The following is an 18,524-nucleotide window of genomic DNA, read 5'->3' on the forward strand; positions in this document are numbered from 1 at the left end:
TTGTCTTAGGCTTAGCATAATTGATTTTGAATGGGGCAATGGCATCGAGGATATGAGTACATGTGCTGTTAAAATCATTGACTAGGTCATTAACTGAAAGTTGGGCTGGGGCAGTTGGAGGGGAAAGGCAGAGATGAGCTGTAAAAGCCTGTTGGAAGCGCTGGTTGGAATTTGGCTTAAAGGACCGTGAGCGGGAGGACATAGGTGGCTGAGGAGGAATAGAAGGGAGTAAGGTCTGGAAGAGCACAGCTTTATGATCTGAGGGGGGGAAGTCTACAACATCAAAATTGTTCAAGGAGACACCATGGGAAAGAACTAAATCTAAGTTCAAGTTTATTATGTCCCAAATTGGGCAATTTATGTTACAGCAGATAGTAAGAAAGTAAGAAACTCCAACACACAGTAAACATACATACACAAGACACACATAGACATAGACATAATCACAAGATCCAGATAATAATAGCTACTCATAGCTACCTCCTCCTGCTGCTATTATTGATGGCACTAATGGAAGTAGGTACAAATGAGAATTTGTACCTATTGTTTTTAGCTGCAGGCCGGAAGGCAAGAATTCATATTCATGATTTAGGGGGTGAGAGCTGTCTGCCATAATAGAAGATGCTTTCTTAAGCACCTGCTGGTCATATATATGACTCAGACAGCTAAATTGTACCCCCACAATCTTGCTAGCCCCCCTCACAACCCTGTTAAGGGCATTTTTCTGTTTAATGCCAAGGTTTCCATACCAACAAATGGCAGCAAATGAAATAACAGACTCTATGAAAGCTCTGTAGAATAAAATCATCAATGACTTGTCCACCTGAAATTTGGCTAGCTTCCTTAAACAGAAGAGGCGCTGTTGACCTTTCTTACACACCATTTCAGTATTGAAGTCAAATTTCAGACGATGGTCAATAATGGAGCCGAGATATTTATAAGTGGTTACCAAATCCACTGTCTGGCCATTTATGACACTATACTCTGAGGAGCTGGTGGAGATCGTCTAAAATCAATACACATGTCTTTAGTCTTTGTGACATTCAGTTGTAGGAATGCATCTTCACACCAAGAAATGGGCCATGACTGGCTTCACTATCACTCAAAAGACTAACAATCACAGAATCATCTGCAAATTTAAGAATGTGTCTGTTGTCATGTTGACTCCTACAATCATTAGTATACAGGATATACAAGAGTGGGGAAAGAACACAACCTTGGGGTGAGCCGGTGGATGATGTTAGTTCTCCAGACAATTTACCATTCACCCGTACCCTCTGGGTTCTATTTGTGAGAAAATCAAGAACCCAACCAATAATTCCTGAATCTAAGCCAAAGTTGTTAACTAATTTTTCAACTAGTATGTGTGGCTGAATAGTGTTAAAGGCTGATGAGAAGTCAACAAAAAGCAGCCTAGCATGTGTCTTGCTAACTTCCAGGTGTGAAAATAGAAGGTTCAATAAGGTGATGGTAGCATCAGACACTCCTCTCTTAGCCCTGTATGCAAATTGCAAGGGGTCCAGGCAACACTCAGTTATTGCCAAGAGCTCATCCTTAACAAGCCTCTCAAATGACTTCATAACCAAAGAGGTTAAGGCCACAGGCCTGAAGTCATTGAGAGCTTTGGGACGAGGACCCTTGGCAACCGGCACCACAATGGATCGCTTCCATAAAGATGGCACCTTCTGCTGAGTAAGAGAATAGGGCCTAGCTGTTCTGCACAGACAGTAAGCAGACGGCCAACTATATTGTCTGGGCCTGGACTTTTCTTAGGTTTACACCTTTTAAAACACGTGGTCACACTATGTTCATCAAAGGAGAGGTCATGAACCCTAGATTTCACCAACCCCTTCCTAAGCTCAGAATGTTGCCCTTTGAAATCATGCACATCAAATCTGGTATAGAACTCATTAAATTCCTCTGCTAGCTGCAGATCTGAATTATAGCCACTAAGCTGTATGTTAGTCCTACCCTCTTCTTTAAGTCCTACAATAGTTTTCATACTACTCCAGGCAGAACCCAGATTATTCATCCTGAGCTGATTTTCTATTTTGTCTTTATACCTCATTTTTCCAGCCCTGATTTCTCGTTTTATCTCTTTCTCTATATTGTGCATTTCTATAAGGTTCCCTTCTTTAAATGCCTTTTCCTTTTTTTGCAATAGCACTTTAAGTGACTTAGATACCCATGGCTTGCTGTTAGGATAAATCTTGACAGTTTTGACAGGGATCACTGTGTTCTCACAATAAGATATCCAGCTACAAATAACATCAGTGAGTTCATTAATGTCATTACACGACTCTTTAAACATGTCCCAATCAGTGCAGTCCAGACAACCCTGTAGAGACAGACAGGCGTCGTCATTCCTCCAGTCCTTTACCCGAATAGTCCGTACCTTCTCCCTTTTCAGCACGGTGCGATAAACAGGGATGAGATGCACGACGATCCCAAGGGGTGGAGCGAGATGGACTTATAAGCGTTCTTAATGTTGCCATAACACAAGTCCAGTATGTTTTCATACCTGGTCGGGCACGTAACATACTGATAAAAGTCTCGCAGAGTATCTGACAATGTACAGTGATTCATGTCTCCAAGAACAATATTAGGGGCATCGGGAGATATAGATTGAAGCCTCTGGGTTACTTGGTGAATCCGTTCACATGCATTACTCCGGTTTGCTTTCGGGTGGATATACACGACAGTGACAAACAACTGGGGGAATTCGTGTGGCAGATACTGAGGGCGTAGTGAGACGGAGAGCAGCTCCAGATCAGCTGTACAGATCCTCTCTCTTACAATCACGTTTTTACACCACCGCTCGTTTATATATAGGCACACACCCCCGCCCGTCGACTTGTCCGTGATCACAGCGTCTCGATCCAGACGGATTGGCTCGCCGAATCCGTCGATCTTAAGTTCCATATCTGTGTCTCTTTCTTCCAGAAAAGTTTCAGTTAACGCTAGGATACACGCATCTCTGAATTCATGGCACAATTTGACCCGTGCCTGCAGTATCCCAGTTTTGTTACGCAGGGATTGGACGTTAGAAAGGATAATAGAGGGAAGAGGTATACGTGACAGGGGCTGGTTCTTTACCTTTAACCGTGCGCCACCTCTCCTCCCCCTCTTCCTAATCCCTGGAATGCGCCGTGATCCACCGGCAGAATCCCTCAATCGCGGGTCCATATCCATACTTCGGAAATCATCCAAATTGGGTGGATTAAAGTCCAACGGAGGATCATAATCTTTCTCCAGATGGAGAAGAAGCTCTCGGCTGTACTGGATCCGTGTAGGGAGATCTGAGGACGGAAGAAAGTCCTCGATACCCCGAGCCAGGTGGCATACTAGCCACAACAGTAGCATAGTGACAAGATCCATGTTTAGCAATCGCTTCATAGAGTAACGTTGCTGTTTTAATCAGCCTCGTAGCGAGGAGGCCAATTCACTGGACACCTAACGTAGCTAAACTTAACGTGATCTTGTGACAACATAAAACGTAAGCCCACAAACATAAAACAAACACGGAGCCCCCACCACCTGCTGCTGGTCGCTGCAAGAGCTGCGCCCCCACAGCTTTTGACTTCTTCTTGCCAACTAACGGTAAACACAAGGAACATGAATCTAATGGCTTGCATGTGCATATTGCTTCAATGTTGAACATCAGTTGAAGCCAACAAACAAGCTCTACCTTTGATTGTCTGCGGACATTAAATGAAAGTGATAGTGCCCCAGATTACAGCACCAATTTCCCAACAACTACCAATAATGGAAAAGGATCAATAGCGGGATCGATAAGGAATCGTATTGATGAACGATCTCCATCACTAGTTTGTTACGTTGGCCTGGTTGTCAGCACAACATACTCAGCAGACCGCTCTCCTCTGGACGTATTCCCTCATAGTGAGGGGGACCCGTCCAGGCAAGCATGTTAAAAAGTATGACATGAGCTGAAAAGCGTGTTAACATGCTCGCAAGAACAGCGAGGCGAGCCAAGAAGAAGCGTTTAGAGCCTTCAGTCAACGGCGGAGCGGAGAGAATACGTGGAGCGGAGGAGAAGATAGGGGAGTATAGCAGAGAGGATGGTGGGTAGAAACCAAGAGTCTATGATGGGCATGCTGTACGCTGGGCTGTCAGTCAGTCAAGGACGGAGCAGTCAGGGGAATCCTTCCATTCACCGTTCAGTTTTTTTTCTTTTTTTCCTCACACTATCAGTGGTGTAAAGTAATTAAGTACATTTGTTCAAGTACTGTAGGCCTACTTATAAGTACAATTTTGAGTACAAGTTTTGCTTTACTGGAGTATTTCCAAATTTCAGTACTTTTACTCCACTACATCTCAGAGGCATGTTTTGCCTCTTTATTCCACTACAATTATTTGAAAACTTTAGTTACTACAGTAGTTACTTTGTAGATTATATTATTATTACACAACATACATTAACCGCTTCAGCTCTGCATACATTTCGGCCATTTGAAAATAGCCGATCTACAAACATGTGATACTTTATAGCCATAAGAGTCTGTCTGTCTGTCTGTCTGTGTGTGATTGTCCAGAGCTAATCCCGCAAACCTCTGGACCGACGAGAGCCAAATGCATATTATTTTTGAATATTTGTAACATTTGTAATATTGACTTAAGGCAATGAATGGGGCTCGGATCAGGCTAAAATATTCCTCATATTTGGAGTCATACATAGATCAGTGGCTGTCAAGCTGACTCCGTCAGATGGAAGAAGCTTCACACACTTGTTTCACAACCTGCTTCCATCTGGGACCTCGGTAGCAAAACCGCTGCAAGACGGCGGTCCGTTTTTTCAAGCTACTTGGCAGGTGATTGGATGGGACCGTCTGTCTATCACCATCTTGGCGTGCTAACTCTAACCAATCATATTGACGTGTCTACATGACGTATAGTAACTGCACCAGCAGTAGTTCTTTTGTATATGTAACCCACAGTGTACTGGCCTCTCTACACACCCTTGGACTCTGCGTTGTGTTTTTGATGTTTTAGGAGATGGGGTGTTGTGCGGAGAGAAGGGACACTGGACACACTGGTTCTGGATTGTGGTTGAGACCTTTTGCATTTATTGGCTGACATTCAGAGGTTCTGCTGCTGTTTATGGCTGTAGGCTTTCCAATAGAAAACAAACATTCTCTGTAAATAACATGTCCTAATATGCTAAATAACAATTAATAATCAACCACATAAAATACTAGTGGACACAATGACCAGAATAAAATACAAAACATGTAAAACCATCCTTCACAGTTCCCATGCAATGAGGGCTTTTCTCAACGTTCATCAATCTGGCCAACTTAAATTACATATTTAAGTACAAAAACATAAGTGCATATTATTCAGAATGACATCAAAATGTAGTTATGCTTCTTAGCTAACACTGTATGGCAACAAAATCACTGGATGGGCGTTTGTAACTCAAATATCTAAAGATTGTTCAGACAGTCATAAAACAGTGCTCATCTTTCCAATAGAAAACAAACATTAACAAACATTGCCCCTCAGCTGCATAGTCAACTCAACTACGGTGTCCAGTGAGGGACAAAAAGGTGATCACAGGTGAGGGAGCTTGGCAACAGCGACACCTGCTGACATAAAAAAAACCTTACATATACTATTCGACCATGAGGAATCGTGAAAGAACTACAACGCAATAAGCACTTCTCGATGGCGTCACATCCGGTCTCGCCAAGATCCCGCCCCTAGCAGCCGCTGATTGGTCCGAACCAGGAGTGGTTCGGTGTAAGCTCCAATCTCTGTGCGATCCCAGATGGAGGCTGTATTGTGAACCTGTGAACTCAATAACGCCCCAAAACCTTTTCAGATGCGATCAAATACACAACAATTTTGGGGGTCCTTCGCATGAAAGTTTGAGAAAAGTCATAGAATGTCAAATCACATTTTTGAAAAATGTGAAATAATTCGGAACGTTTTAAACGGAACAAATATTCTCTCTTCCCCCTGGCAGTACACCTTTTTTCAAATACATTACAACTACAAAATGCAACAACTAATGTACAAACATACTGTAGCTAGTGTTTTCTTCTTTACATTTTTTTTTTTTTTACACGTCATACAATAAATAAACTGAGACGAGCAAAACAAACAAAAAACGAAATCGAATCATGGAGCGCATTCCTCCCATTAGCCGCAAGGTAGATAAAGCGACGGCTGCCATTTCCATAGTACAGTGCTCACTCAGTGCATGACTACACGCCCCAGAGTAGACACACGAGGTTAAATATAGCCTCTCTGTGTTAAATCCATCAGTGCTCTGAAAACAATCAAATGCAATTTGAGAAGCAAAACGCAGATGCTTGTGTTTGGAGAAGGCAGCTGGATTCCCAATTAACCCACTAAAACCGGGAAAGCGTCCATGTCGTTTTTATACTTTTGGCTACTGAAAAATTGCAGATCTACAAGCTCATAGCGAGGCACCGAGTGCCGGGCTATGAGCTTGTAGATCTGCCGCGCTATGAGCTTGTAGATCTGCTATTTTTTGAAAAATCGGTGGGAAATGTGTGCAAATCTTTGAATATTTAAATGTTTTAAAGCGTAAACATTTTTAACTCAAATCTTTGCTTCTGCGGGTCCCTGGAACAAAATATTTTGAGATGGGGGTCCGCGGCTTAAATAGCAACATTTTGGGGGTCCTTGACATGATAAAGTGTGAGCACCACTGTTATAGCAACATAAGTTTTTTCAGAAAACCGTTTAGAAGACATTTTGTAGAATCGGCCTCAGGTCTTTCAATCCGGGGAACGCATCTCGTGTCATTTTAGATTTCTTTGGCTATTATAAAATAGCAGATATACAAGCTATCTCTGCTATTTTTGGAAAAATTATTGTAAAATATGTTGTTCCAGGGACCCCCCCAGAAGCAAAGATTTGAGTTACAAATGTTCGCTTTAACAAATATATATATTCAAAGATTTGCAAAAAAAAAAAATTATTTAAAAAAAAAAGCAGATCAACAAGCTCATAGCGCGGCACTCTCTAAAATGACAGAGACGCGTCCCCGGACTAAATTGGTTAAATCAGCACCATAAAGAAAGAGCTCCATCACATTTCCATTGAGCTTGCTTTATGGGCTGCATGATAAGCAAGAAATCATTGTGATTATGGCTATAATTAAGGATATAATGGATTGGGAAAACAAGCGGGGATGAGATGGCGGTGGCAAATAACCGTCCTCCAATTATGCATCAGTCGGTGTGCTGTTTGCCATCACCATGCCATCTAATTTGCCTGGCCGGGATCTCAGCAGGGGACTCTAATTTTGAGTTACTTTTTACTTTACTAGAGACTCCAATTTGCAATGCTTTCACTTCTACTCCATTACATCAAAATATTGTACTTTTTATTATTTGAAAACTTTGTTTACTGTTACTTTTCAGATATAAATGATTATATTATAAAACATACTTTAACCACTTCAGCCCTATTTTATACCGTGGCTATTTGAAAATAGCCGATCTACAAGCTGACAACGCGTCGCATCGCGACACGTTGTGAGCTTGTAGATCTGCTACTTTCAAATATTGTTTTACTTTTACTTTTGGTACGTTAAGTACATTTTGATGCCAATACATTTGTACTTTTACTCAAGTAAATTTTGAATTCTGGACTTTTACTTGTAACAGAGTATTTCTATATTGCAGTATTGGTACTTTTACTTAAGTAAATCATTTGAGTACTTTTTCCACCACTGCACATATCGGCACTGTTGGGCAGAAACCTTGTAGCTCCGTATTTCAGTGTTTTCGTAAATTGAATGCCCTTTCGACATTCAAGTGTGTCGCAGAAATCATCGTTGTGAGCTTGTAGATCTGCCAGGAAAAAAATGAAGGAACTGTTTTGTTTCCACCCAACAGTGACGATGGGGACTCTGTCGGGTGTAAACTGTTACTTTTCAGGATTCAAATGAAAAAATAGCAAAAAATTACAATGCCTTTTAAGCTTGTAGATCTGCTACACTTCTGTGTGACACTGTAGTACAATCAATTACGGCATTCATTTATGACAAAACATAAAAAGTTAAAATATGGAGATTTTTTATCCCACGATTTTGTAACCCATTTTTCACCCAGTGCCAATGCCTAAGCTTGTAATCCTGGCCGCTACTCTCCCTCTGCCAGCCTGGGGAGAGCCCCGAACTGAGCTCATGCCTCCTTCAATGCATGAGGAGTGAGCAGGCCACTTCTTATCACCTGACAGGGGGGAGCTTCCCCGGTAGGACGTAGCGTGTGGAAGGAAGTAAGAACACATTATTCCATCCAGTTCCTTTCCCCTAGATAGAGATAAGAGGGTTTTTGCCTGCCAGCGTCGATATGGTCCCTATCGGGTGTATAAACATTGCTTATTAAAAATGCTGCCTTTCAGGAAATGGACAAAAAGAACCTGTCTTCCAATGGACCCAATGTGGTTAATACTTTCACCCACAGACACACTAAACCAGTGTTTCTCAAACCTTTTCATGCCCACATTGATATGTATGTGGCCGCGGACCCTTACCTGAAAATAGGTTGTGCCAGGGACCCCCAGAAGCAAAGATTTGTGTTAAAAATGTTTTAACATTTAAAAAAAGATTAAAAGATTTGCACACATTTTCAAGATTTTTTAAAAATAGCCAAAGTATAAAATATGGATAAAGGGGTTAAAACGATTGTGATACTTCATTAACTAATTTAGCTGGGGACCCTGGTAACCCCCCGAGCACCCCTGGGGGTCCCCGGACCCCACTTGGAGAACCAATGCACTAAACCGCTTCAACTTGGCCCTCCCGATTTTGAAGAATGTCAATTTCCAGAGGCAGCACAGCAGTTATACGGCACAGATACGAAGTAATAGAAGTGCTGTAGATACAGCAAGGGTAGCGACACAAAAACGGGATAGCGAGGGTGACACCCTTTGCGGTTTAAATTGGATATCATCGTAAGCAGTAAGCTCCCGTCCACAGCGACAGAGGCTTCTATAAACAAGGCCCCAGGGCTGGGTGTTATCTGTGCTCAGCAGGGAGTGGTGTAAAGTAACTAAGTACATTTACTCTGTAGTACTGTACCTTTTGAGGTATTTTTTTTACTTTACAGGAGTATTTCCAATTTTCAGTGCTTTTACTTTTACTCCACTACATACATTTTTTGTGAGCTGGTAGATCTGCTATTTTTCCAAAAGATTTTTATTTGAAAACTTGTGAAATGGGATATTCTGCACACATTTCCACCACTGTCTGTGCTCAATGCTCAGGCGGGCACACGCTGCGGTTTGCCCCAGAAAGGTTACATGGGGTGATGGGGGGCGGATGTTACCCAGAGAGCAGTGCATGGGGGCCAAGCCAGGCTCTGGGGGCCCCTCCTTGTCTGTAAGTTCCCCCCCCTTGGCCCCAGGCCCCTGGGCACTGCACCCTCCTCCCTCCCCCAGAGTGACAGATGGCTGGCGCACAAACAACAGTGGGCACTGCGGCGACAAAATGCCAGCTCTCTCTCCTACCCGGTCCGCTCTCTCCAGCTCTTCATATAGGCTGAGCAGACAGAGTCCCACAGCACTAATCTGTTCTGAGGTTGGCTCACGAGACGGGAGCATAAACCATAATCTGAAGCAAACACCAGCCTATGAACAGACAATGAGCTCTATGACCCATATCTCGTTGCTGTCCGGCAGAAACCACCTAACTCCATTTTGACGCTTTTGCATTTTTTTCCATAAATCAGGGCCATTCAACAGCCTTTACGTCTGTGTGTTGGTAAAACAAATATTGAACCATTGAAAAGCATTAAAAGGCGCTTCTGACAAAACCAGCTAACTCCATTGGATCCTCAAACTTTCTGCTAAACCAGCTAACTCCACACGAGTTAGCTGCTTTTGCTGACTCCAGGCTCCACCCCCTTTTGACCTCCAACCTCATTGTGAGCTTGGAGGTCCATTCAGCTGTTCTTATCAATGATGAACAAAACCTCCTAACTGCCCTTTTTTCATTTCCTGAAAAATGAACATTTTGGAGTTAGCTGGTTTCTTCTGGACAGCAGATATATCGTCGCTGTCGGGCGGAAGCCTTGAATGTCCAAAGCTGTTACTGCTCCGACGGATCCAATTATTCAGTCACAAAACTTTTGTTCATAATTTTAACATGTCTCATCGATCTGCAATTTGTGCTATACTTTTGTATGAAGTATCATTTAGTATGACAAATTAGGCCATTCATTCACGAGAGAACACAAAAAGTTGAAATATGGAGAAACAAGGTTTCTGCCCTACAGCATCTGTTTGGCCGATATATCAGCCATTATCTGACCTCTTTGAGGACATCAGTATGGGCAATTATGCAGCCGACGATTTTTAACCCCTTTCCCTGGTGTGCCTTTTCTGGGCATGCATTAAAGGTGACATTTAAAAAAGAATTCTCCAAAAATATAGTAGATCTAAAAGCTCATGTGTCGAGATTGTACCGGTAGATCCTTACAAGAAGAAGTCATTTTCACTTTTTGACAAAAAAATCTGTCAACAGGGTTATCGGTGGTGTAGCACTCTCCAAAATCGAGATCAGCATCGGACTCAAAAATCTGGCATTGTTCAGGCTCTAATGAAGTGCTTATGCCCTGGCTTATATAATGATTATTAGCCTACAGACACAGTTACAGGCATTGGAAAGGGATACATGAATCTTTGTCTCCTCTCCTCATTTCAACAACATCTATTTTGTAACAAGCCCGCCAGTGCTCTTCATCTCCAGTCCAAAACTACGCTGCCAAGGAAATTAATTATTTTTTTTCCCCCCATCGATAGAGAGATGATCACCATCTATCTAACTGGATATTAATTTCCTGGCTTTGCCAGTATCAAAATTCACCCTGGCAGCAGTAGGATTGCAGATCTATTTTTTCTCCCTTTTTTTTGTTGTAGAAGAATGCAATATGTTTGCGCTGCATAGCCAGCATAGCCCTTGGGCCATTTTGAACATTTGGACTCATGGACAGCAATTTAGAAAAGTAGACAGAAAAAGTATTTTGATTCAATGTGGCGGCGTTCAGCTGGGACCTCATCTTTGTCTTTGTTTTGCTGTTTTGCAATATAAAAGGCCTGGGGTAATTCCCAAGCACACATTGGACTTAACGCTAACCACCGCAGGCCATGAATTTAACGCTTAACCATTTACTTTAGACTAATAGCCCACAATTTTAACCTATACTTCGCAGTCTAACCTGTAACCCATGAAAAGTGAAGACCTGCGAAATGTTCTCACTTGATCTTTCTCCTCGTGAGGACGTTGGCTCCTTATACCAGAACTGATGTAGGCTATCAGAGCGAGCGAGCACACACACTGTGACAGCAGGCAGAGATTATACTGTAGGTAAAGTCTCCTCTGGGAACTGGAATATGTTGCTGAGCTGTGCTTTTTCCGACAAGGACCCGAAACGAGTACAGAAATTTCCCCCCAGGTGGCAACGCTCCCCTGCTATTGTTCCTCACAAGACACTAAACAACAGACGCTACTCACAGACACACACATGCAGCGACAGAAGGAGACATGGTATATAGCGCTGGCTCTCAAAGTGGGGTCCTTGAAGGGGGTCCTCAGCAAAATTGTGTTAATATGGCATCTTTGAAAATAGCAGAGCTTGCAGATCTGCTATTTTTAAATAATCTTATCAGACAACGTCACACTGATAAGAACCAGTATGCGCGCGCATCAATCAGCTGCAGGGAAGAGAGAGCGGCCGTCGGCAGTAGTGATGCCATAGGACGTTCGGGTGAACGTGTTGCGCTGACTGACTGATTCAGTCACTCAGTGCAGTGATGACGCAACACCAAGCGTTCGGAGTATGGGAAGACATTGCAGACTCCCCATTAGCTTGAAGGACAGCCAATGAGGAAAAAGTAAGAAAGTAAGAAAGTGACGACTAGTTGCAGCCAGCGGATATAGACCAGCTTTGCAAACTGGTAAAAAATGTCAAAAATTGTAAAATAGCATTCATAAAAATCGCCGCCTTAGAATGCTGACGACCTCACAAGTATAGTAATAAAAACGACGTGTGTGTGTGTGCGCACGCTTGAATACATTAGTGTCTGGAGTGCATCTCGCCAGCTGTAATGACCCAATTATTCAGCCTGTCAGGGCCGTCCAAAGCGGGCATGCTGCTAAACAAGCTGTGGATGTGCTAATAAGAGAGAGCGCCCAGGCTTCACACAGCCCACTTAGCAGCAAGACACTGCATTCACACTAATTACAATCAGCTTTATTGTTCGTCACATCACAGTCTACAGGTGTAGAAGAAGCTGAGGGAATTCTTTTTTTGCGAGCTCCATTGTCTTTCGTTACTTTCAGAAAGATGGAAAGAAAAAGCAGTAGTGTAACTAAGTACATTTACTCAAGTTTACTCTACTACAATTATTTGAAAACTTTAGTTACTATTACTTTGCAGATATAAATTGTTACATTATAAAACACACATTAACCACTTTAGCCGTATTTTGTATATAGGCTATTTGAAAATAGCCTATCTACAAGCTCACAACCCATCGCGTTGTGAGCTTATAGATCTGCTATTTTCAAATGTTGCAGTACTTTTACTTTTGGTACTTTAATTATATTTTGATACCAATACTTTTGTACTTTTACTCAAGTAACATTTTGAACACAGGCCTTTTACTTGTAACAGCAGGGACATGCAAAGGGATTTGGAGAGGCAGGGGCTGGAATTTCAAAAGGGCACCTATTGCCGGCCGGCCCGATTACCATACTTTCAGGCCCGAAAACCCCCCAAAAACTAAAAGGTGTCATTGTGTACTTAATGTCCTCAAAGTCACGCATCCAACAAGATTTGAACTGAGCAGATTGGACCTTATGTTCCAGAGATTATGGCCAAAACGTCTTGAAAATGGCCAGTTTTGCGAATTTTCGATTGCCGATTTTCAATCGGCAACAAACTAGATACCTTAGTAAAGTTCACTTTGAGCTGCATCCAACACATCCACTGCCATTTCCGTCGGCCTTACCGTTAGGCCGCTAGTGGCAGTTGAAGTTTCTTTTTTGGGGGTAGTAGATTTTTTTAGAGTTTTTAAAATGTCAACGATGACCTTGTTGACATTTGTGAAACCACACAGTGAAACCTAGCCTGGTAAACACCCCCTCCCTCCGGAAATCTCATGCATTGCATTGCATTTGGTTTCAGGAAGGAGGGTCTGGGATTGCTCACAGAGTAAAGCTGCCCGAACCGCTGCGCATACGAACCAATCAGCGGCTGCTAGGGGCGGGATCATCCAATCACCTGCCTAGTAGCTTGAAAAAATGAAACTCCGTCTGTCATCGATTCTGCGCCCGAAGTCTCAGATGCAAGTACGCTGTGAAACAAAATGTGTGTCGCAAGCTTCTTCCATTTGACGGAGTGAGGTTAAGTGAAACCCTCCCTGATTAGCAACCATCAGGGGATCGATCATACTGGAGATACATATTCTGACACTACTTGAAAAGGTTATAAAACACAGAAATCACTGTCATTGGGTGAGTTAATTCATGTATATACTCTGGCAGTTAAAGAGTTAAGTACAGTACTCAAGTAAATCTACTTTGTTACTGTCTAGTGTCTATGTCACAGTACGTTTGGAGAACCAGTACGATTGAAGACAGAGCGCTCGTTTTTAGGCACGGGGCTCCTTCGGGGCGAGGCGGGGCTTTTCGAGACAGGGTTTATTAGCGAGGCTCGCGAGGAGGAGGAGGAGGACGGCGCTGCGAGGCGGGGGGTTATTACGCGAGGCTCGCGAGGAAGAGGAGCCTCCTCCTCCTCCTCGCGTTTTAAACCGTCCCGTCCTCTCCTTCTCTCCTTCTCCTCCTCCGAGGAGGAGGAGAAGGAGAGCGCGGAGAGGCGGGGCTTTGATGCGCCGACGGAGACCTGTCTTTTGTTGTTCCCCCCCACATAGCAACCAGGAAGCTACGCTAGGGGAACCATAATATCTATGAGGGGAACGCTGAACACGCGTTCACACGCACGGCGCGCCGACTTAGTGGAGCTTGAGGCCGAGGAGGCGCGCCCTCGCGCCTCCAGGCGCGAGTGCCCGCGGCGACCGGCCGACGCTCCACTAGTCGACTCAGCGCCGTTTGATTTGTAAACCGATAGGGACAGAATAGTTCTTTTCATGGATCACTGTGTGTGTGTGTGTGTGTGTGTGTGTGTGTGTGTGTGTGTGTCAGGGAGAAAGTAAAACAAAAGCCAGAACACAATAAAAGTATCTAAACAGTCCTGCTTTCAATAAACCAAAAAAAGCATGAGCGCGTGCGCGTGTGTGTGCGCGTGTGTGTTTGTGTGTGTGTGACTGTGTGTGTGTGTGTGTGTGTGTGGCCATATATGTTTGTGCACAAGCCTGGCTTGTGGCTCCCTCTAGTGCTGGGTGGGTGGTAAAAACGAGCGCGCATTCTTCAATCGTACTGGTTCTCCAATCATACTGTAACATCTATACCACTGCAAAACAGCCAGCCAGCAAGAAATCATGCTATTGGGTCAAATAAAAAATAATTAAATACAATTTAAAGCCTTAGCAATGTAAGCTCGGGGGTTGGGGAGAGAGAGAGGGAGAGACAGACAAGAGAAGAGCGAGAGGATGAAAAATGTCAAAACTGTGTAGGGGAAACATCAAAAGAAATGCATGCCGTACTTCAAAGAGATACGCCATTTGCATATATTCATGTGCGCTAGGGCTCATTTTTACACGTTCAACCTGGTGTCCCTATTTTTGGGGGGGCATGTCAATAACGACAAAAATGTCAGAATAAGTTTTAAAAACAGTTGAAAACATTAAAAAAACCATGTAATTAAAAACTATATAAGTGGTTAATGGCTGGTGTGACGCAGTGACATCTGATGCCTCTAGGCCTGTCACAATTATTACATTATCGCCTCATATTCACAATTATTTCGCCTAATCGTCACGACTGTCACAAGCGTTTCCATGTTGAAGTTTATCTTCAAACATCTTCAAAAAAGATTGGAAATAGCACATCTTACAAGCTCGCAATGCATCGCCATGTGACACGTTGAGAGCTTGTAGATCTATTTTCATTGAAACGCCGGTAATTTTTTTTCTCCATTTCCTCCAAAGTAACAGTTTTGGACATACAAGGTTTCCACCCGACAGAGATGATAAAAGTATCTGTAGTGGTCCTCTGTGTGCTTTTGGATCAGTGAGAATATGTCCTGGAAGCTGTTATGATGAGTGCTATAGCTCAGCGCAGCAGTGCTAGTTTTTTAGAATTTGGCATTTCATCACCGTGGTAACACCAGTGATATGGGAGGCGATCAGTGGTGGAAAGTAACATTCACTTACGTACCGTACTGTACAATTTTGAGATATTTGTACTTTACTTGAGTATTTCCAATTTCCAACACGGTTACTTCTACTCCACTACATCTCAGAGGCAAATATTGTACTTTTACTCCACTACAATCATTTGAAAACTTTATTTACTAGTTACTTTGCAGATATAAATTATTAAAAAACATACATTAACCACTTCAGCCCTATTTTATACCCATAGGCTATTTGAAAATAGCCGATCTACAAGCTCATAACGCGTCGCATCGTGACGCATTGTGAGCTTGTAGATCTGCTATTTTCAAAGCCGTTACAATTGATGCGCTGACTTGTCGCATGGCTTCATGGCTTCACCCCTTCTCCCCTGTGACAAGTCAGCGCATCAAAACCATGTGACTTCCATAGGGAATGAATTGCAACGGCTTCACCCCCCCCATGAAGCATGCGTAAAGCATGCGTCGAGTGTTTTAACTGTGTGTACGAGGCCTAAGACACGTTAAGTAAAACATGAGAGCATTTATTCCATCACTGCACAATTACGATGTGATGACTTTGAGGTGCGACAGCGCTTAGCGGGGCCACCACACAAAATCATAAATAACACTTGATAAACATTTAGCCGTTTGAACACATGAAGGGATGTGATTAGGGATTTAAATGTGCTTAAATGACAATTAAGTGTGTGTGATTGCTCGGATCCGAGTCATTTCACTGACACTGCTCGGCTCGCCCTGTGGCTCATGAATGAATTCAACGGGGGAGGAAAGGAGCATGGATGTTTGTCTGATGATCGCAAGAGATGGTCCTTTCCATTCCATAGGAATGATGGGGTAGTTCTTCTTGGGGTCATCATACATATATATACAGTCATCTTACCTGCGTATATGTCACAGTATGATTGGAAAACCAGTCAGATTGAAAAAGGTGCACTCGTTTTCACAGACGGATGCGCGCCGTCTGAAGGTGACTTTAGCCACGAGAGGCTTAGGCGAGCGAGTCGCCGTGCCGAGCGTTTGTGAAGTCACCTTCAGCCGACTCAGCGCCGTCCAAGTTAGGTCCAAATGAGGTCCAAGTTAGGTTCCGATAGGGACAGTATCGTAAATCATCGTCCCCCCCTAGTCTCGGTACCTCCGAGACGTCTTTTTTTTTTTTGACGGCGCCGCGGGAGAGCGCGGGAGGTGAACTCGAAGAAGACAATCACTCCTTTTTCAATCTGACAGTTTTTTCAACCTGACTAATATATACTGTACACGCTCCCAAATATATGATTTAGTTTCAAAGCCGGGTGTCTGTTGCACTGTGTGGTCACCTCAAATGTATTAATAAGCACAAGTAGCTTATGAGAGTGGCTCTCAATGGGGTCGTTGAGGGGGTTCCAGGGGGTCCCTATGAAAATAGCATCCAAATCTGTTTAACCACTTTAACCCTACTTCAGCTATTTGAAAATAGATGATCTGCAAGCAAGCATAACGTGTGAACACATTCCCAAATTATAAGAATTTGGGAATAATTAGTACAATCTTTAACCCCACAAATCTTTTCAGACGAGGCTCCGTGGCCAAATATATCAATTTGGGGATGTTTGACATGAAACTGTTTGAGAACCACTGTCTTATAACACTGAACCTGTGATACATTGATTATTTGATTCTCCTGCGCCGTATAATCTGTTCTTTCCTTGAACAGGTGGTTGAAACACAGGCAGTAGCTTCATCCTCTGCAGCCCTCTGTGTGTTGTTATCCACTTGAACTCCAGCATCCATATTCTAGGCGGGGGCATTAGCCCAAACATATAGCAGATCAACAAGCTCACAGTGTGTCACAGCGTAGACCGGCTATTTTTGGTGAACAGATTTGGTATAGATGTCATCAATGTTGCGTAAATGAAAAAAAAATATTCTGGTTTGTTTGTTTACACATCTTTTCTCTTAATATGTCGATTCATGTTAATGGATATTTTTGGGACATTTAACTACTTAAACCCTCAGTACCTTTGGCCCTGTACTTGGCTTGCTCTTTTTCCTCCTTCCACCAAATGTCTTCTCCGAGAATAGCATGATCTACGAGCTTGGACGTTAGGTTGGTTCTGAGCATATAAAGGCTTCTGAGCATAAAGTCTCTCTCAGATTGTCTGGTCTCTCGGGAGTTGCACGCATCACTTCCTGTTAGAAGGTGCTTGGGTTCAGGAGGTGACAGTAGTCTGACAGAGTCATCTCTTCCCCTTTACTCCCCTCTACTCCCCTCGGCTGCACACTGAATACAAAGTGTCTGGATTCCCTCCGATTCACAGCCGGTATATTAGCAGCAGTGTATTAGCCCATTAAGACCGGGAACGCATCTGTGTCATTTTTAAGATTTCTTTGGCTAAAAATAGCAGATGCACAAGCTCATAGCGTGGCACCGAGTACTATGAGCTTGTAGATCTGCTTCTTTTTTTTTTATCGTGAAAGTTTTTGCAAATCTTTGAAGATATATCTTCTAATTCCTAACAGTTTTTTTGAAAAAAACCTACGTTGCTATATATCAGTGGTGCTCAAACTTTTTCATGTCAAGGACGCCCAAACGTGTATGTATTTAGCCGCGGACCCCCATCTGAAAATGTTTTGTTCCAGGGACCCCCCTCCAGAAGCAAAGATTTAAGTTAAAGATATATTTTAAAAATATATATATATATTCAAGTATTTGCACGATAAAAATAAATAAATAGCAGATCTACAAGCTCATAGCACCGAGTGCCGCGCGCTATGAGCTTGTAGATCTGCTATTTTTTAATAGCCAAAGAAATAAAAAGAAATGACACAGACCGGTCTTAATGGGTTAGACTTCACAAAGCATTGAACCCGAGGCACATGTCTTCACCGTCCAGTGCCTATAAAGTCCAATCCGGTGGAAAGCATCCCTCCTCACACAGCAAGACTGAGGAGACCAACACAATACGTAGTTATGCCCTTCATGCCGGGAACATGTATGTCATTTTAGATGTTGCTATACGGTATATTAAAAAATATATATATTTCTCAGCCTCTGTAGCAGGTAGACACATGAAAAAATAAATAAATAAAAAAGCTTTGAGCACTTACATCTTTGGCTATTACTGCAAATTAATTTCCTCTACTGTTCATGAAAAACACATTTCAAATCAACAACCAAAGACACATAAAATCAATACCAATCCATAAATATCTGTATGTCTGTCTTTCTTT

The sequence above is a fragment of the Gymnoscopelus braueri genome (assembly GCF_963280865.1).
Source record: "Gymnoscopelus braueri genome assembly, chromosome: 23".
In the NCBI taxonomy this organism is placed as follows: Eukaryota; Metazoa; Chordata; class Actinopteri; order Myctophiformes; family Myctophidae; genus Gymnoscopelus; species Gymnoscopelus braueri.